This window comes from Phoxinus phoxinus (genome assembly GCF_949152265.1).
Source record: "Phoxinus phoxinus genome assembly, chromosome: 2".
Classification (NCBI taxonomy): domain Eukaryota; kingdom Metazoa; phylum Chordata; class Actinopteri; order Cypriniformes; family Leuciscidae; genus Phoxinus; species Phoxinus phoxinus.
This window is the reverse complement of record NC_136877.1, coordinates 47,147,413-47,169,421: the sequence shown is the minus strand read 5'-3', so window position 1 is coordinate 47,169,421 and position 22,009 is coordinate 47,147,413. Positions and strand designations below refer to the sequence as shown.

Here is a 22,009-nt window from a genome sequence, read left to right as displayed (position 1 = left end):
AGATAGATAGATAGATAGATAGATAGATAGATAGATAGATAGATAGAAAGATAGATAGATAGATAGATAGATAGATAGATAGATAGATAGATAGATAAGACAGACAGAACGACAGACAGATAGACAGACAGATAGATAGATAGAACGACAGACAGACATATAGATAGAACGACAGACAGACAGACAGACAGATAGATAGATAGATAGATAGATAGATAGATAGATAGATAGATAGATAGATAGATAGATAGATAGATAGATAGATAGAACGACAGACAGACAGACAGACAGACAGACAGACAATCAGACAGACAATCAGACGGACAGAGACAGTTAGTTAGATAGATAGATAGATAGATAGATAGATAGATAGATAGATAGATAGATAGATAGATAGACAGACAGACAGACAGACAGACAATCAGACAGACAATCAGACAGACAGAGACAGTTAGTTAGATAGATAGATAGATAGATAGATAGATAGATAGATAGATAGATAGATAGATAGATAGATAGATAGATAGATAGATAGATAGATAGATAGATAGATAGATAGATAGAACAAGTACAGTGTATTTCGTATGAGTCACTGAGTTCTGCACAGCATCAGTGAGCGCTTCTTCAGCACAGGCCCGGGCTCATCCTGATCATGTTGTAGCTGCCAGTCACACACACACAGAGTTGACACTTACATTACCAGCACAACTTCTTGGAAGGAATAAACGTGTGTGTTGTGATTGTGTGTGAGTGGCTCAGGTGTGGATTAAAGCAGGGGGTTCAAGAGGGGCACATCAGAAACAGAGGGGCGGGGTTAATTAATGTCTCTCTCTCTCTCAGCAGATGCTGATACTTTCTCTCTGGGTGGTGTGTGTGTGTGTGTGTGTGTGTGTGTGTGTGTGTGTGTGTGTGTTATAGGTGCATGTGTGTTCTGCTTCAGATGTGAGTAATTGCATTGAAGTCCACAGGGAGAAACACAGACTCAGATTGATATACAATCAAGAGAGCATGTCAGATTAAGGAAGGACTAGAAACAGACTGACATGTTAAAGAGAGAGTCATTGTATTTAGCAGCTAATTAACACTTAAGTTGATAAATTACAGTGAATGTGTGTTTAAATGACACTCGCAGATGCACACACTAATGGACAAAACAGCATTAAAAACAGTCCAGTTGAGGACAAAAGTGATGGACAGAAGGAGAGTGCAAATTAAAAGAGAGGTCTGTCAGAGACGGACAGATAGCAGGAGCTGAGACTGATAAACAAAAGGACTGATAAGAACGAGGGACGCGGGGAAGAATAAGATATAGACAGATATGAGACGCTGGGAGGAGATTTGAGTCACATCAGTGTGCACACACACACACACACACACACACGTCTTGAGCTGTGGGCGTGGTGGTCTTTGAACCCTCCATATGGGACACATGTCATCATCAAATATTCATGCTATGGTTTTGTCTCATTAAATATTCAACAATACGCACACACACACTTAAACGTACAGCATGGAATTAAACCTCCAGTCCCTCCTCCTGGGGCGCGTACGTGTGTGTGTGTGTGTGTGTCTGGTCTTGTATTGGAAATGGAAATGGTGCGCTAGAATAATTCACACCAATCTCAGTGAGGAGCCCCAGCAGCACAGAGTCAAGAGAAGCAGACTGATCTCAATGCTGTTATCACTCACTCACACACACACACACACACACGATTGAGTGCTGTAACACAAGTGGCATCAAACGTCCACTCATATATCCCATACAGTCACTCTCTCTCCTGAGGCGCACAAGCATGTCGGATCTCCCATGCACTTTCATATCATTGCCTACAGGCTAAGTAATTGTAGACTAGGACTGTTAATCGATTCATAATGTTAATTACATATGCCATAAAATTACTTATTCAATTACTAATTAAATGAATTGCATATATCAATATTTGCCTAGATACGCCCTCAAATGAAAAAAGACATTACTGTTGCAGATGAGTAAATCATTGAATATATACTCTATATATATATATATATTATATATACATTTGCCAATTGCCATTTTTAAGACACTAAATCAAGCTAAAAATGTGTGTATATATAAAGTGCTGTCATTAGTGCTGTCAAATTGATTTATCACGAACATAAAAGTTTGTATTCATATAATGTGTGTGTATATATATACAAATATATATTATTTATATATATATATATATATATATATATACATACTGTGTATATATGTGTGTGTGTGTGTGTGTTTTATATAAATTATTATATTATATTATATAAACACAAACTTTTATGTTAAATGCAATTAATCGTGATGAATCGATTTGACAGCACCAATATTTACACACACACACACACACACACACACACACATACACACACACACACACACACACACACACTATATATATATATATACTAACGTTCATCTGCATTTATTGGATCAAATATATAGCAAAACAGTAATACTGTGAAATATGAATACAATTTAAAATAACTGTTTTCTCTTTGAATATATTTTAATATATCATTTATTCCTGTGATCAAAGCTGAATGTTCAGCATCATTACTCCAGTCTTCAGTGTCACATAATTCTTCAGAAATCATTCTAATATGATGATTTGATGCTCAATTTTGTTTTGTTTTTCTAAAAGTAGCTGTTTGATATCTTTGCTGAAACCATGATACATTTTTTCAGAATTCTTTGATCAAATGAACAGCATTTATTTGAAATAGAAATCTATTGTAACAATATTTTACAGTCACCTTTTTACTGCCACATTTAATCCATCCATGTTGTATACAAAGAAATTAATGGTAGTGTGTGTATACCAGTAATTAAATCACACTCAATTTGACAGTCCTACTATACAAGGCTAACACTACCCTGAAAACACACACTACATGTTTAGATCTGAATTAAGACATGTAATGTCCCATCAAGGTTTTGTTATGATTCATGGGGACTTTGACCCTAACAGGTTCAGTAAATTTTCATCTGCCTTAGAAGATGTCCCAGCCTTATTTCCTCATCATTTCCGTTCTACTATACCTATAAATGCAAGCAGTAAAATGGTCAAAATAAATAAAAAACAGCCTACATGTTTATTAAATGTATATACGCTCATTCAGCTCAATTACTAATCAGAGACATGTGTGCTTGTGTTCACGTTCGCTCTTGTCTGCGCTGGTGTTTTGGCTCCAGCTGGCTCTGGCCCAGTTTAATCCTGTCATAAGCACACAGGTAGCCTGAGGCTCAATGCAAGCTCTGCTCCGTTATACTGTTACACTTCACAGCTCGCTGGCCACAATCAGAGTTTAGCCCACCAACTATATATAGTAGCTATTAGCATATAAAAAAGACAACCAAAAGAGGGATTTATGGAAAATAAATCAAGAAATGGAGATAAAGCTTTGACCCTCCATCAACCCCACAGTTGTTCCTCATCTGATGTCTGCCAAACAATGAAGGATGTTTCCTAACCACTGCCTGTGTTCCTCTCATTAACTCGGCGGACAACAGTTCAGCTTTTAATTGAAAAACAAATAGTCATTATTATAAATGCTGCGTGGCTAGATGGCTTATGTTTGGCCAAGGGACATTTGTTTATACTTTTTGTATGTGCTTTCTTGGTACCTTCGACGTTTTAAACATCTTTGTTCACATAAGGTATTAAAAGAACAGTTTGAAAATGTAAATTAAAATTCTGTTGTCATTTACTCACCCTCATACTGATGACTTTCCTCTGAAGGACACAAAATGTTCCAAGTGCACTTTCCCTGTAATCAAAGTGAATAGGACCACCATTAAAAGTAGTCCACTTAACTTATATCGACTTACATCAATCGTAGCTTGAAGCTTTACATGAGGAAACACCAGGGTCATTGTGTAACTTATACCTTGAATGCAATAAGTCTCCTTCACACAAAGAACGATAACTATAACGATAATGAAAAAGATATAGTTCTAAATAAAAGAATAGCAGAGTTCACACCACAACTAGAACGATAATTACACAGAGAAATTATACCGTTGGGAACATAGATATTATATAGAGACTATATGCCCTATTGGCCGCTGGGCACCGAGAAATACGGCCGCCATCTTAAACCGGTCGTACTCCTAGTTTCGTTGCTTAGCAGCAGTTAGATTCCAGAGCACTGTGGAGCATTTTCCTGTTCTAATCGGCGGACCAGCGCAAATAGGGCCCGGGATTACTTTTCACAAGTAAATTTTAACATTACCGTACTTTTGGTTGTATTTTGTGAATAGAATATTACCAGATAATTGAGAAGGAGCAAGGATCTTTGATATTACTGTACTGAAATCGTAGCCAGCTAACGTTAACTAGGCTATGTTTACTGCATCACTCGGCATGGAGAGGTTGGGTAAAGTAATAATTAAGTTACAAGAGCGGAATGCTTGAATGCTTGTATCTTGGTTATCAGATACAAGCATTCAACGGCCCTGTATAAGCATAACGTTATATAAATATAGGTTATTTGTGTTTGCGCACGTGATATCAGAAAGCAATGTAATAACGTTACCTGTGTAATACACACATGACGGCGATGCGCAAATCGAGTGTGTGTGTGTGTGTGTGTGTGTTTGGTTTCAACCAGGGCGTGTGACGCGTCAGTGCAGCAGTGTTGGATTAGTAGTGCTTGTAGTTAGGTATGCACGTTGCATGCTGCTTCTGCTTACCACTTTCTGCTTTCAGCTACTGCCACCGGATAGCCCCTTTTTTCTCAGGGGTGAAAAGAGGAGCCGAGTGTGTAAGTCTCCTCAGCCGGTACATAGCCTCTCCACTGCCAAGATCTCGTACACGCCTCCTCGTGGCACACATGGTAACTGGTCCCTTGTGGTTCCAGGCTAAGCTGTACGGGATCTCGGAGCAGCAGTGGGCCCCAGAGACGTGGCATGCAGGCCCATCGGTGAATGGAAATGCCCTGCTGCCCGTCAACCACTGTCCCAGCTATGGGTAAATAGTGAAGACCCCAACGGCGACGCAGGCGGAAGATGGTGGTGTGAGAACCTCCACAACGGCTGGGAAGGCGGAAGAAGGCAACCCCACTGCCACGTGGGCTAACTCGGGAGGGTACAGTGGCTAGGGGAGTAAACCCCGACGACAAATCTGCACTTGGGGACAGGCACAGGCGGAGTCCAACTGACCGGACCACCGGCAGCCCCCTGCAACTTCCTGCCAGATGAAGGTCGTCATGGGTTCCCTCATGCCACTGGAGGTTTATCTGGCAGGAGTGAAGATGGTGGGAGTGAGGTCTGCGCACCCACACCTTCACCTTAATCCTCACCTATGCGCAAGCTTCTTGCTCCCCCCCCCCCATAAAAGTCCTGTGGCGATGTGGAATGGTGGTGGGCACAGGCCAAGGATGTGGCTGGGAGTGTCTAGCCAAACCATGCACACAGGCGGCAATGGAGTGATGGTCGCTAGGACTGCGGGATGGAGCAGCGCGTCCTTTCGGCAGCTTCCACTGCGACTGAGCAGCCCCACACTGCTCACCCCTGTGATGGGGAAGGACCTGGAAAAGGTGGTCCAAAAATTGTCTGCTCCCTACACTCCGGGCGGTAAGCCGCAACCGTCGGAGCATCCCCCTCGCGGTCGAAAAATCAAAGTGAAAAATAAGCTAAGTATTGCTTCGTGGAACGTTCGTACACTGCTGGACCTGGCCGTAACTCCTGACAGGCCCCACCGCAGGACAGCACTGGTGGCCCTGGAGCTCGCAAGATATAATATCGACATTGCAGCTCTCAGCGAGACCAGACTACATGGGGAGGACTCCTTGACAGAGGTTGGTGCTGGGTACACCTTCTTCTGGAAGGGGGTCCCCGAAGGCATTCGTCGCAATCATGGAGTTGGCTTTGCTGTGAAGTCTAAGCTGCTGCAGCGCATTCCGGAAACCCCTATCGGCATCAATGAAAGATTGATGACATGGCGCATTCCCCTGGCAAAGGAATGCTTCGCCACTCTCATCAGTGCATACGCTCCAACTCTTGATGCCGAATACAACATCAAAGAGGATTTCTACAGAGCTCTTGATGCCATCCTACAGAAAACCCCGGCTACGGACAGACTCATACTCATGGGAGATTTCAATGCTAGAGTGGGCTCGGAGCATCTGGTATGGAGTAAAGTCATTGGCCAGCATGGTGTGGGGAAAATGAACCGCAACGGGCTCAGACTCCTCTCCCTCTGTGCAGAGCATCAGCTGGTCATTACTAACACCATCTTCCAGATGAAGAACAGACTCAAGACCACCTGGCAGCACCCCCGCTCAAAGCATTGGCATCTCCTTGACTACGTGATTGTCCGTCAGAAGGACAGACAAGATGTCCTCACTACCCGTGTCATGCGCGGAGCTGAGTGCTGGACTGACCACCTCATGGTCAGATCCAAACTACTCATGAGTACTCAACCCCGTGGCCCGAGGACAGCCCCAAACAAGAAACTGAACTGTACAGCACTGAACAGCCTCATCACCAAAGACAACCTCCGACGGCTCCTTGCTGAAAACCTCAACATGATCCCGGAGGAATCAGCTGACTGGCCAGCTCTGCGCCAGGCTATTCATAACGCAGCCTCAGAGGCACTTGGCCAATCAAGGAAACATCACCAGGACTGGTTTGACTGTAACTCAGCTGAAATACAGTCACTTCTTAAAACCAAGCATGAAGCCCACAAAGCTCTCCTGTCCTGCCCTGGATCTCCCACCCATATAACCACCTTCACTACTGTAAGAGCGGAAACGCAGCGAGCTCTTCGGACTATGGAGAACACCTGGTGGGTGCAAAAGGCCCAAGAAATCCAGCACCTGGCAGACTGCAACAACACTCAAGGCTTTTACGATGCCATAAAAGCATTGTATGGCCCAAGGAAGCGGGCAATTGCCCCAGTCCGATCAGCTGACGGGTCCACGCTCTTCAAGGACCGCCATGAGATTCTTGCCCGTTGGGAAAATCATTTTGAGAGTCTCTTCAACCACACAAACCCTGTTGACCCACATATCCTGGATAATCTGCCAGACTTGCCACCAATCATGCACTTGGACACTCCACCACTTTACTCAGAACTCCGGCAAGCTATTGCAGGGCTGAAGAACAATAAAAGCGCTGGACCCGATGGAATCCCTGGAGAGGTTTTCAAACATGGAGGATACATCCTCACGCGTCGTCTGCACCTCCTGATCCAAAACATCTGGGAACATGGGACCCTCCCACAGGACTGGAAGGATGCTAACATCGTGGTCATCTACAAGCAGAAAGGAGACAGAGCAGTCTGCAGCAACAGCCGCGGGATATCTCTCTTCTCCATCGCAGGGAAAGTACTGGCCAAGATTATGCTCAGTAGACTGGTTGAGCACATCTCGGAAGCTGTGCTTCCGGAAACGCAATGTGGCTTCCGGAAGACCAGATCAACGACAGACATGGTGTTTGTCTTGAGGCAGCTGCTGGAGAAGAGCCGAGAACATCACAAAGACCTTTACGTAGCCTTCATTGACCTCAGCAAAGCTTTTGACACCATCAACCGTGAGCTGCTCTGGAAATACCTCTCCAAAATTGGGGTACCACCCAAGTTTCTCAGTATCTTACAGCAGCTGCATGAGGGGATGCAAGCCAGAGTGCTCACGGGAGAACTCCAGTCAGAGCCTTTCGAGGTAAATGTTGGGGTGAAGCAAGGCTGTGTCTTGGCTCCGATGCTCTTCAACATCCTCCTCTCTGCCATCACCTGCCTCTTCCATCGGGTCATGGGACATGAAGATGGTGTCCATGTGGAATACCGACTTGACGGAAGCCTTTTCAACATCCGTCGGCTTCAGGCCTGCACAAAGACAAAGACCCGCCAGATCTGTGAGCTTCAGTATGCTGATGACTGTGCAGTCTTAGCCCACAGCCCGGACTCTATGCAGCACGCCCTGAACACAATATCCAACCTGTACCAATCTTTTGGCCTACAGGTTAACACTCAAAAAACCGAGTTCATGTCCCATCTCACCACCCCCGCAACCACACCTCCCAGTTTTCACATAAATGGTGTTCCACTTAAATCAGTGGACCACTTCACTTATCTCGGCTCCACTTTATCCTCATGTAGCTCCCTTGACACGGAAATACACACTCGGATAAAAAAAGCCTCATCATCTTTTGGACGCCTACGCAGCAGGGTTTTTGAAAACCGCAACCTGAAGCTCAGTACCAAGGTCGCTGTTTACAACGCTGTATGTCTTTCCACTCTGCTTTATGGGGCAGAGTCATGGACCCCATACCGTCAGCACATCATCAACCTAGAGGCCTTCCATATCCGCTGCCTACAGAAGATCCTCAGCTTGTCCTGGAAAGATCGAATCCCCCATACAGTCATCCTCAGCAACACTGACTCAATCTGTATGGAAGCAGCTGTGGCCAAAAAACACCTGCGTTGGATAGGGCACACCATACGCATGCCTGAACACCGCCTGCCCCGCCAAGTCCTATATAGTCAACTAATGGGTGCAAAGCGATCTCCCGGAGGGCAAAAGCGCCGTTTTAAGGACTACACCAGGGACCTCCTAAAGCGAGCGAACATTCCCCTCACGCAGCTCGAATTTTTGGCCTTCGACAGATCCGCCTGGCAGGGCACCTGTGCCACTGCTGTCTCTCAGATACACCAAACCAACCAAGACCGACGATCTAAGAAGCGAATCCAGAGACACCAGAGGGCGGCTGGCACCCCTGGTATCTGGTTTCCCCTGCTCCATCTGCGGTCGAGTGTGCGGCTCACGGATCGGACTCATCGCCCACGTGAAGTGGCACCAGCGGCAAGGTTGCTGAAATTATCCCAACCCCCATCCCCCATCCCTGGAGCAAGCGTCATCATCGTACACGATGGACAGCTAAGAGAGTGTGTGTGTGAGTGAGAGAGAGAGAGAGAGAGAGAGAGAGAGAGAGAGAGAGAGAGAGAGTAAGTGTGTGTGTGTGTGTGTCACAAATCATTATTGTTTCTTTAACTTATTAAAATATCTTACTTTACTGCAACTATCTGTTTCTGCTTCTTTATCATATTTATAGTGTGTGATTTATAAAATACCTTATATCCTACATCACATATTTTGATTTTGGACGTCTGGTCACTTTATATCTTATATCAGAATATTATATTACTGTTAAGCCTACTATGAATATTAAAATATGCCGAACCATGTGTCCTGTATCATAGCTACATGAATGACATTTGCAGAAAAAAACCCCCACGTGAAAATCAGTTCGGTCTTCAGTGAGGTATGATTAATTAAATGCGCTGACAGATCATTGCACCTGCCATACAGATGACACTGAGTGGAGCGGGTGACCGTTTAAGATGGCGGCCCCACGGCTCGACCGCGCTAGTAGGCAGTAGCGGTCGATAGGGCGTCTATCTATATGATGTCTATGGTTGGGAACCTTTTCAGAATGATTTTTTTCCCAGCTGAAAAACAATAAAAACATTGACAGCCAATCAGAATCCATCCTGCTTTCAGAGCTCGAGCATTTAAAGTGGCAGATGCCAAAACTGCAGCGCGCATCTGTTATAAACAAACAATATCGTCTGCTGATGTGGACACTAATATAGTTTTCATTCTTAGTATGAACGGGTCGCTTTGGGGGGGAAAACGTTTGCTAAATGTGTAAAAGTACAGTCATTTAAATTGTTATTCACTAAAAATCTTACCTTCCAGCATAGCTCTCAGTCTCATTCATATTAAAGACATGTCGCATCAGTAATGTATCCGCTGTAACTGATCCTGAAGCCTGAATATGGAAAATACAAATACAACTTTTATTTTGAGTTATAATGGAGGACACAATTTACACAGAATCACAATACATACCTACAACAACTAATGCTTTTATTCTGCAAGGACGCATTAAACTGATTGAAAATCGAAAGTGACAGTAAAGGTTTAAAAAATATTTACATTTTCAAAAAAAATCTAATGGTAAATCATGATGATGATAATAAATGTTTCAGCAAATCAGAATATTAGAATGATTTCTGAAGGATCATGTGACTGAAGACTGGAGTATGCGGTACAAGTTTAGAATATTAAAATAGAAAACAGTTTTTTTATTGTAATAGTACTTCACAATATAACTGTTTTACTGTATTTTTGGTCAAATAATTTAAATGCAGCCTTGGTGAACATGAGACTTCTTTAAAAAACATTTTAAAAACCCTTACCGACCCCAAACTTTTGAACAGTATGTATGAATCAAATGAAATGAAAACATGCCATACCTGTAAATGGTGTGTGCAAAGTCTCTTTACAAGACTAGAAGAACATGAGCAAACGTGAAAGAGAAACAGATGGAGACAGTAGAAAGAGAAAAGGCGCGCTGGAGTGAGTGAGTGGGTCTGGATTAACCCGACTGACCTCGTAACACTGTTCAGATCACACACACACACAGCGAGATCAAACCTCGACTCACTGTCTCCATTACAGCAGCTCTGAGTCTGAACCCCAAACTTTGACCCTGGAGGTGTTGTGTAAACACTCAGACGGCAAGAGCTTCTGCTAGCCATGCATCTTTATTATTATCATCATTAAAGCAGTAATTATCTCTGGGCCCAGTAAAGAATCGTCCACAAGAAGCTGATGCGTTCAGACATACTGGCCTGGAGAGTTTCGTGAGTGTGTGGGTCCAGATTTTGCCTATAAAAACCTGAAATCACAGGTTGCGGTGAGCAGGTCACAAAGAAAATTTTATATTTAATTAAATATAACAGTTAATGATATATTTGAATAAAAAACAATATATACAATACATAAATATAATTATATAAAATAAAATATTATAATAATATGTGATTATATGCATTATGTATATAAAAAATGTGATGGTTAGAATTAGAACTAGGAGATTAATAAATTTAATCAGCTCAGTATAAAAACAATAAAAGTCAATGTGTGTGTGTGTGTGTGTGTGGCCAGGTAAACCCTACGTTATGGAGACAAAATGTCTCCACAAAGATGGCAATGTCCGAAATCCTTGTCCATGTGGGGACATGTTTTGGTCTCCATGAGGAAAACAGCTTATAAATCATATTGTTTAAATTAAATCATCAGTGATGCTTTTTGAAAATGTAAAAATGCACAAAGTTTTTTTTGGTGATGTGTAGGATTAGGGGTTGAATATACAGTTTGTACAGTATACTGTAAAAATCATTACGTCTATGGAAATTCCCCATAAAACATGAAAAACAACACGTGTGTGTGTGTGTGTGTGTGTGTGTGTGTGTGTGTGTGTGTGTGTGTGTGTGTGCCAAAGAACTGATTAGCAATCAGTGGCATTGTGGTAGATTGGTAGTTTAGAGGCTATTGTACTGTTGTATGTTATAATCTCAATCGAGTTGTAATTGTGTGTGTTTGTGTGTAATGTGCTGGGGTAAGTTGTGTGTTCATGCATTCATATATTGCAACAGAGCAAGAACATCTCAGTACACTGATGTTTGTGCATGTATGTATGTATGTATGTATGTACAGTGAGTGAGTGTGTGTGTGTGTGTGTGTGTGTGTGTGTGTGTGTGTGCTGTACAGCATGTAGCTGTGGGCAGTACTGCTCCTAAATTGCAGCGTGTGTCCAGGGAGTTTGATTTGTGATGGTGCTATTTTGGATATTCATTATTAATGGACACTGGCCTAATTCAGACCACAGCTTTTAGCACTCCATTCTAAATGACTGAGACACACACACACACACACACACACACACGCTCAGTGTCTCTCAAACAAATCGCATCTCCCTTGAAAGTACTGCCCTCAAAATTTCTCTCTCGTTCATTTTCTCCCAAAGTCTCTCTATCATATTGGCTCTGGTGTTTCCATCACTCTCATCCTCCCTTCTCCCGTCTCTCTCGCTCCATGTATGTTGCAGCATTAGCCGTGTGTCTCCCAGAGGAGAGCTATCCGTCCCTCTTTGCTAATAATGCCACTTCATTAAAAGCAGCTCATTTCTCAGTGGGCCCATCAGAGACAGGCCTTTCCCTCAGACAGACGGCACTGCGGCACAATCTCTCCATCGCAAGCTCTCGCTCGTGCCGCAAGGTATCTCGAAGCGGAGGTCCAAATGTTCACAGAATGCACAGCGAGGCATCTCAGACGGCACTCAGTTTTGCACACAAACATTTTCTAAACATGAGTAGAGCATTATGTGAAGGTTAGCAAAATATTACTGAAAACATTCTTGGAGCCCTATTTTAACGATCTGAAATGCAAGTATCAAACGCGAAACGCAAGTAACTTTGTGGGCGGATCTCATAAATGGGTTGGTCTGAAGTCGCTTCATTACTCATAGGTGTGGTTTGGGCGTAACGTGCAATAAACCAATCAGAGCGTCCTCTCACATTCCCTTTAAGAGCCGGCACGCTTGTTCCATGGCGCTATTATAACGGCGGATTTGCCAGCGCACGCAACTTACATGATGGTAACGGTGATTTCACAGTCTTCAGAATTTTTTTCAGAACACACTTTGTCAGATGTCCTTATATACCGATGTGTCTTGCCACTATTGATCAAACAGGTTTGATCCGTCATTACTACAATTAGCCTGAATAATTTGGGTAAATGTGTAATCTAGATTTATGCCTATTTCTTCACATCTTCATGGACACCACAATGATCTCCCTCGTGTGGTAATATTTTTCCTTGTAATTATGTATGGTTTGCAAAAATATGAACTGTTGCGTCTGTGTAGATTAGAGAAGCAAAGTGTATGTGCGTTGTGCACACGCTACATTATGGCCAAGCATGCGCTCTTAAAATAGTATCTGAATAACGCGCCACTGTCTTTAGACTAGGGTTTTCCTGGTCTGTGGCGGAATTGTTTTCTGAAACTGCAAAATAGCGCCAGGGAACGTTTGCGCTGTGACTCTCCTCTTTTCGCTTTTCACATCACATACCATAAGTAAATCATTTCATAATGCTTTATCTGTAAATTATGGTTCTGTCAGGACCACTATCATCAAATACGATTGACAATTAGCATATAGTTAGGATTGGCGGTATGGTTCTGTTCTGGGCAAGAACTCCAAGAGCAGCAATAACGGTATTCAGAAGAGAATCAACATGAATTTATTGCAGATATCATTAATGTCAATATCAATATTTTAATGTACAACATAATTTGAGAATTTAGTCTGATTCAAAGGAGGGTAATTAGCTCCTGAGAAACGCGATAGCTGTTGATAATACTGAAGGAGCTTATATATGTAGACAGTGATATGCGTCGTATTCCTACAGGTAGACATGGATCAGCTGAGAGTCACTGACCTGCCAGAACTGACGCTACACTTAATTCACTTACTCATGTTCAGTAGCGAGTGGGTGTTGATACTGTTTCTATGCAGCAACTTTAGCCAATCATAACAGCAGCCGTTTCCTGACACGCCTTAAAGGAGCCGCGCCTTAAAAACAGTTAATTTCAGACAGAGAATTTCAGACATCCAAAATGAGGGTCGGAATTTTTTTTACGCATATTTTTGTGCAAAAAAAATTAGAAGTGAACCTCAAGGAGCATATTAAAGTAACTGAAAAAAAATCCATGTCATGACCCCTTTAAAACGATAAATCTGTTAAAAATGACAAATATGTGATTAATCGTTTGACATTTAGCGTATTATCATCAACAGAAATGATGTTCTATTTTAGTGAGGGTAAAATGGATTAAATTAATGAATGTGACAAAATATTGACAATTTAAATGGAAAATTCCTCTCTACCAAGGCTCTCAAGTCTTATTTGCAAAGTTTTAGAACACAAACAAAGGTAAAAATGATGAAATAACTCAACTATTGATGCCTTTAAGAATGTTTGTTCATAACATGTACTCAACCACTACAGCCACAGTTTTATGCACGCAGTTTTATGCAGTCGGCGTTGATGAATGTGAATCATGGCACATCAGAGCATTGTGGTGTTTTCAGACCACAGCACTGAGTTTACAGGGGGCCTGACACGTGTGCCGCGTTAGTTGTGTAGAAGCGTTAGGTGTGGATTTACCTGCCTGTGACACAAAAGCTTAATATACCGGGAGAGCGCACATCTGTCTCCTCCAACCCCTTCACGCTTCTCTCCCCGTCATGATTTCTCCACTATTCTCTCTCTCCCCCCCTACTCCTCCCCTAGGTATCCATTCAAATAGACTCAGTTCCCTTGACAACCTAAGTGTGTAATGATTACCAATAATGGCTACCTGTAGCTTTATGAATCATGATTCATAAAAAGGAAATGACACAGAGTGACACACCATGGCAAAATCAATACGGCAGGAAATGAAAGATAAATGACATCAATCAAGACGCCCATCACTCTGTCAAATTACGAGAGAGGACTCTCGTGTCTAAAAAATGATCAGGAAAACAACAAGATGGAGGCGAAAGGTGTATGTCTAAATTCACTGTGTTTTTCTTGGCTGGTGTTTTTCTTAAACTGTGTTTAATTTTTGAGGTTTAATGAAGCTGTAAATATTAGCACAATACAGTCATATAGTAAAGTCAAGTCACATTTATTTATATAGCGCTTTATACAATACAGATTGTTTCAAAGCAGCTTTACAGTGCATGATAAACCGGAAAATAATGGTTCATTGATGCAAACCGTGTTCGATTCTGCTGTTATAAAATAGTGTCAGGTTCAGGTGAGGTGTTGATTCAGTTCTGTTCAGTAACATGTAAACGAGTCCCTTGAGATGTTATTTATCAGGAGAAAACATGGTTGAAATATGACATTGTTTCGTCAACGATGCTCAATTGATATTCCTGATCATTTGTGGTAGCGCTACCGATTCATTAAAGTCCCCCTGTGGTGAAAATCTTTTTGATATTAATATTGATTTAAAACTGAAAATTTTAATATTGTTTACATGTATGTGTCTATGTGGTGTTTTTAATATGCTTTAAGACAAACCATGTGCAAATTCATAAGTCAACATCATTGCTGAGTATTTTCTCTTTAAAACTGCAGAGAACCAAAGACAGTCTCAAAAACACGGTTTGAAATCGCTGGTGTTTCTGACGTCACAAACTACCTTGTAACCAATCAGATCAACGTGTGATCGTCAACGAGTGGATCTCTGAGCTGATGTGAGTGAGTGGAGGCGTGGCTCATTTGCATATTCATAGAACCACGTATACTAAATGAGGTAAAGGTGTTACATTCAAGCTATTTTAAGACGTGAAGAATTTTTTTCAAGGAAATTTTTTTTAGATAAAATGATTGTCCCTTATTTGTGTTAAAGTCCCCTTGTAGTCAGTCACCCTAAAATGACTAAAATGAAAGGTCAGTCACCTTTCTTTTATGGATCATAAAAGGAGGTTTTTTTTTTTAATGTCCCGCTCGTCCATATGGCAGTGAATAGAGATCAGCATCAAGCTTTTTTTTAGAAAGATGAAAAAAGTATCACAGAATGATCTCATGCTACACGTGTTGTACAACAAAACGAAACAAACCGAAATTTTATTTATTATTTAACGAAAATCCAGACCTTGGCTGTTGATCTTCTGTGCACGACTTTGTGTTCATGAGACTCATTAGAGCTTCAGTTCACTCCGACTCCACCAGGAAAAGCACACGAGTTGTGAGAAATCATGATTAATGGAAACGCAACATGAAATGCAACGTCTAGAAATACCCAAAAGTATCTGTGTGCTTTCTTCACTGAGTTGAACATCTTCGGACTGGAACTCCAGATGTCAGATGACAGTTGACAGATTCTTCTTGTTGTGATGAACACGGCGGATATATTCACCTCAGAGAAGAAAGTACATGGATTGTGTTTCATGTCGCATTTTTCTTAGTCTTGATTTTTCACATCTTGTGTGTTTTCCTGGTGGAGTCGGAGTGAACTTAAGATATAATAAAGTCTCATGAACACGCAGTCGTGCACAGAAGACCAACGGCCAAGATCAGGATTTTTGTTAAATAATCCATTAAATTTCGGTTTGTTTTTCACCAAACCCGGTCATACACCGCAGAACACTTGGTATATATATACGGCACATGTAGTATGGGATCATTCTGAGACACTTTTGCATCTTTTTTTGAAAAGCTTGATGCTGGTTGCTATTCACTGCCATTATATGAACGAGCGCAAGCGGGACATTTATAACAAAAAAAATATTTTGTGGTCTGAAAAAGAAAGATATACTGCTGAACAACACCAGGGTGAGTAAATGATGACTTGATTTTCATTTTAGGGTGACTAACCCTTTAATATATACCCAAAATCTATATAACTTCTAGACTATACAACGCAGTGTTAATCTATTCAGCGAAAGTACTTATAAAAATGTGTGAAAAAGACCAACACCCTGATGAAGGGCAGTGGGTCGATACGCGTTGGTGTTTTAATGCTTTAGCCCACAAAAAATAATGAAGGCTTTTTAACTTTTGCATCCTACTGAGTGCCTGGATGTGGATTTTTTCCCAATTTTTTTTAATGAACATTTAACCCTTCCAAGAGCACCAGAGGATACAAGGGATACCAGCAGCGCTCCAGCTCCCCTTTGTCTAGTCTTATGAAAATGTGTGTTGGCAAAGTGCTTTTTGATTTCATCATTGGATCTGCAGATTAATCAGCTACTGTATATCCACAACAGCAACATATAAGATTACATTTGCACAGGCAATGAAACAGGAGAATTGTAATATAGTTTCCTAACAGTCTTTACGCATGAACAATATGTTTAAAAATATAACTAAATATAAATAGTTAATTATTGAGCACACACAACCGTTCCGACATTTTGTTTTAAAGAAATTATTTAATTTATTCAGCAAGCATGCTTTAAATTGCTTAAAAGAGACATGCAAGACTTTTACATTGATACTATTTCAAATAAATGTTTCTATTAAAAGCTGTAAATATTAGCACAATAACCTCATTACATTCATAACTAGTCACTTGAGATGTTATTTATCAGGAGACACGATGGCATAATGTACCACCAAAAATCAATATTAATGATTATCTATGGCGCTTCCGATTCATTAACGCAATATTATTACTAAAGCAAATTTAAGAAAAAAGGTTAGGCGGTCTTTGCCAGGAATATGAACACACACAACACATTCATACAGGTGTTTATGAAGAAACAGTGCATGGAAACTGTTGTGGTTGGAAAGAAATGCGACTAGCCCAGGATGTTTACAGACGGAGAGAGAGTACTGATGAAAATTTGGGAAACTAAATGTCATGTGTGGCTTGACACTGAGACAAACAGAGTGAAGACACTATACAAACACACATCTCACAGACGCACGCAAACAAGCGGCGAAACCCCTCGACGGAAAGCGGAGAAGAGAACTTGCTGTTTCCTTCACCCCCTCCATTTCCCCTTCTTCATCTCTCCCTCCTCCTCCATCACTCCACATGTGTGAGACATGTTGTCGTGGAAACGGCTTGCAGCCCTGCGTGTTTATAAGTGGAGGAGAGGCTTCGTTCAATTTCTCTCTTTTGCTTTCCGCCTTTTGAAACAGAATAAAGCGAGTTGGAGAAAAAGAACATAAAAGAGAGAGAGAGAGAGAGAAATTAATCATCTTTCTCCATGTTCTCCCTTTCATCTCTCTTCATATGTACCTCAGTGTTTTAATTTCCTCTTTGTCTCCGGTCATGACCCGCTTCACTATCACACACTTTGATAATAAGGTGAAAGTCTTGCACACTCAAAGACATATGAGCATATACGATATTTAATATTTACAAACCCACTATAACACGTTATACTAGACCAGAGGAGCCCAATCCTGTTTCTGAAGCTCTACCTTCCTGGGGTGTGTTTCCCGAAAGCATCGTTAGCCAACTATGGTCACTATATGTTTTTTTATTTATAATTTTTCTTAATATTACTTATTTAAATGGGCTTGACAATGTTGAAGGGCTTGACATCAACATCAAATGCGTGTGTATTTCAGTAGTGGTGTTTAACGCAGTCACTCCTAACCACTTTGGGGTTGAATTTTATATATATAATATATACATTTTTCTATGGTCTCTTATAAAGGGATCTGAAAAAATAAACTAAGTGAACTGTAGTGTTGTCAAAAATATAGATATCTGAAATGCTTCTAATACTAATTTTACACAGAATAGAAACACGATACCAGCTGCGCTTTCTCTCTCTCATCTCTCCGACAGCGAGTGACACACAAACCCGCCTCTCCTCACTCACTCTTACTCACTCTTACAGGGCTTGAATATCAGTGTGGTATTGCGCATATTGTGCATAATTTTACTAATTCCCGCAGATTTTGTGCTCACACCCAAAGTGCAGCACATAAAGCCGCCTCTACTAAATTCAGTTATTTTTCGCTGTTTATTGCGCTTAAACCGTCAAATACACACAAAACAATGTAAAAATGCCCCGGGCTTATTGAGTATTCACGTAAAAACAGTCAGTTATGTTTTAAGTGAACGTAAACAGTTGAGAAAGAAAACGCATGTGTAACAGTATAATGGATCCGTGTGTAAGGTCTTAAAGTGACAGCAGCCTAATAAACCTACTGCCAAATTATGAGATAATGTTAAAAATATCTATATGGCAGTTTTTCCTCCATGGTATCAATGTCAAAATTGTGGCCAGTGAAAATGCTGAATGGCTAGTAACTTTGGAAAACCACAACAAATTCCTTGTGTGTTTGCGCACACTTGGTGAATAAAGCTCATTCTCAGCATAGTTCATCGAGTGTGTTTCCCGAAACCATAGTTCCAACAAACATGTATTAGTTCTAGAATAAGTTGACATGTAGTTGCAAAGATCCTTATAGTCAGTAGCATCAAAATAAAGTGTTATTAGATGTTAAGCGGACAATCTACTAATACTCTAATGAGAGTAAGTTGACATGTAGGTACAACATTACTTATAGTCAACAGACCGTCTAAAGTAGCCTGGTCCTACCAGACTCTCGTACATTTCATTTGTACAGAGAGTCTGGCCTCTCTCCATTGACAAGCGTTAACTTCCTTGTAGGCGGGTACTCTGTTGAAGTTTAAAACTGTTGGATCTGCCCAGAGTCACTCAGGATCTGCCATAACCAATCGCTAACGTTTGGTCGTGACGAAACTTAAACTCAAACTAGCGCACGACCTCAACGTCATCGTTCTCAGCCACTCCCTCTGTTCGCTGATTGGACCAGTAAAAAATTGACCGGAGAAAACCCAAGAATACACGACATACCCAGACGTAGTACTGAAGGAAAATGAAGATTGAGTGGAAGTGCGTAAGAGGGCGGAGCCAGGCTATGTCTAAAGTGGACCATCAAAATAAAGTGTTACCAAGTTTTTTAGCAGGGTTGAGTAGAAAAACTGAATGCTCAGACTTTGGCCTTTCATAGCTCATAGACAAATTCATGTTCTCAGATTTAGTAGGTATCAACTTCATCTCAGATGTTTTTCCAAAAATTCAACCAAAAAAGAAGGGAAAAAAAAGGATATTGAGGTTTTACATCAATCCAGGAGCAATATATCATATTGGAAGAAGATCATATTAATATTTCAGACTTTTCTGATAGCAGATTTAAGTATCTTGGCAAACCTGAGCACAGTCTGAGACATAGCTGAGATTTCTTCTGAAACCAGAGGAGCCACATCTGAAATTCCCTGGGTCTTTTTAAGTCTCAGTGTCTTCATTTTCTTTAATTAATCTCTTTGGTGTGGAGGAGAAACAATCAAGGTATTAAAGAGATCGCTTTTCTTTCCTATGTCTTTTTGCACAATATTAAAATGATCTGAGGCAAGTATAGAGATAAATCAAAACTAGTGTATAGAGAGTATGCATTGACATCACCACTTCCCCACCTGAACACGCTCCGTGAGTGGCAAAACTTCCTGCAACAGGACTGGATTTAATAGCGGAAACTGTGAAAACGGGAGTAAAACAAAAGATGATCTTAAATTAAAAGGCAGTTGGACTTGCAGCGACTTATTTGCTTCTCATTTTCTGTAGCTTTCGGCAGTCGGTAAAAGAGAGCTCTGATGTCTAGTGGAATCTATTTGTACAGTCAATCGCACAGCTCTTTCCCATTTCACAAGTCATGTGTTTTGTGCATTTTTTCCGCTGAATTAAAGCCGAACACCAACACTGCCACTCAGCGGGCGTAACCACGGTGACTCCGCCTACTGTGACATCATATGCATATCCTCTATGGAGCAATGGAGCATATGAAGGATGTGCTGGAGGAGATTGTGTGTGTGTGTGTGTGTGTGTGTGTGTGTGTGTGAACTTATTAATACACTGTAAAGCCTTTTTAGTTCTGCAGGGTACATACATCCCTGCATAAAAACCATTATGTGAGCATTGACTGACACACACATACACCCACACACACATTTGGCTCATATTACATATATAAAACACAGATGTCCATGTGTATATAGCTGTGTTTGTTCTCGGTTTGTGCTGTTCTCCAACTCAAGCCCTTTAAATCAAGCCTGTATGTCTATGAAGAACTTCACTGACAACAGCAATAGATCCACCTGTCAGCCTACATTAAACACACCGTGTGTTTGTGTGCATGTTCATTAATTACACTCCGCCTTTCTATGGCATTTTGCATTTTGACAGTTATGCCAATAAAGCGCTATTGAACTGAAACTACATTGTGTCAGAGTGTGTGTGTGAGAGAGAATGAGACTCTGTCTGTCCGTGTGTGTGTGTCAATAATAATATCAGTCTCATGAATGGATATATTGAGAGTTTAATAAAGTCAATAGACTGATTCACTCTCACACACACACACACACACACACACACACACACACACACACACACACACACACACACACACACACACACACACACACACACACACTTCACCTTTACTCTGTCGTCTGAAGCACTCCTGTCCTTCTCAAGCCGTTGTCTTCAGCCAGACAGTCCACCACGCTGTCGCCAGGGTAACCGCGCCATTGTGTATCCCGTTGCCAGGTAGCCAGTCGCTGTGGCGATGATGGAGAATCCTAACAGTGGGGTTCTGATATAAATCTTCCCTCCTGTTTTCATTTCTTGTTTTCCTTCCTTCCTCTCGCTCTCTGTGTCTCCCATCTGCTGCAAAAAGAGCCATCGCGACCTGTGAGAAACTGGACACAGCAAACAATGAGAGCGAAGGACAGATGTCTTGTTTGTTTTTATTTCCCCATTCCCTCCATCTTACCCGGCCTTTAATGAACGTCTCGATTTTGTCATTAATTTCAGCTATAGGTCACTCGGTACTTTCTGTTAGCGGTGTTGGGGGAGAAAAAAGACCCTAGAGTTTTAGAAGAGATCACAACAATGTTTGTCATGAAACCAAAATGTGATTAAATAACTTGTTATTTAATAAAATTGTGCAGCTTGTTGAGGAGAGGTTTCCTCTTACTTTTCATAAGCGGTAAGATTTTGGGTATTGACACAAATTTCACGATTCGAATTCGATTCATAAGCTTGCGACTCGATTCTGATATTGATTATTTTATATAAAGTACATGGCATATTTTCTCAATGAAATAAGATCTCTCAACTAATGCTGTAAGAAAACTATATAGGTGGTCACATTATAGTAATGTAGTCGGTACTACAATATAATAATAAAGGTTAAAATTAATTATATTACACAAGGAAGTTTTTAGACCATCAGTTGTCTTGTGCAGAGGAAGGGTCAAAAGCCATACTAAAACTACTGTACAAATCCATATTATGGCAAGAAACACTTAAGTCAAGTAAAGAGAAAAGATAGTCCATCATTACTTTAAGAAATAAAGATCAGTCAATCCGAAAAATATCAAGAATTTTGAACGCATCCCCAAGTGCAGTTGCCAAAACCATCAAACGCTATGATGAAACTGGTTCTCATGAGGACCGTCCCAGGAAAGGAAGACCAAGAGCTACCTCTGCTACAGAGGATACGTTTATTTGAATAACCAGCCGCAAAAAACACAGATTTACAGCACCTCAGATCACAGCACACATAAATGCTTCTCGGAGTGGCAGACATACGGTGT

General features: G+C 41.2%; 1 long non-coding RNA gene across 1 annotated transcript in view; it reads right to left on the bottom strand.

Moving 5' to 3' along the window:
• LOC306983854 overlaps window positions 1-21,376 on the bottom strand; it is a 32,862-nt gene extending 11,486 nt beyond the window's left edge. The window contains exons 1-4 of the long non-coding RNA XR_013794445.1: window positions 21,184-21,376; window positions 20,847-21,109; window positions 9,708-9,787; window positions 3,729-3,783 (exon numbers count right to left, since the gene is read on the bottom strand). This is a non-coding gene — a long non-coding RNA (uncharacterized lncRNA). The remainder of the gene's footprint in view (window positions 1-3,728; window positions 3,784-9,707; window positions 9,788-20,846; window positions 21,110-21,183) is intronic.
• Between the last annotated feature and the right edge of the window lie 633 nt (window positions 21,377-22,009).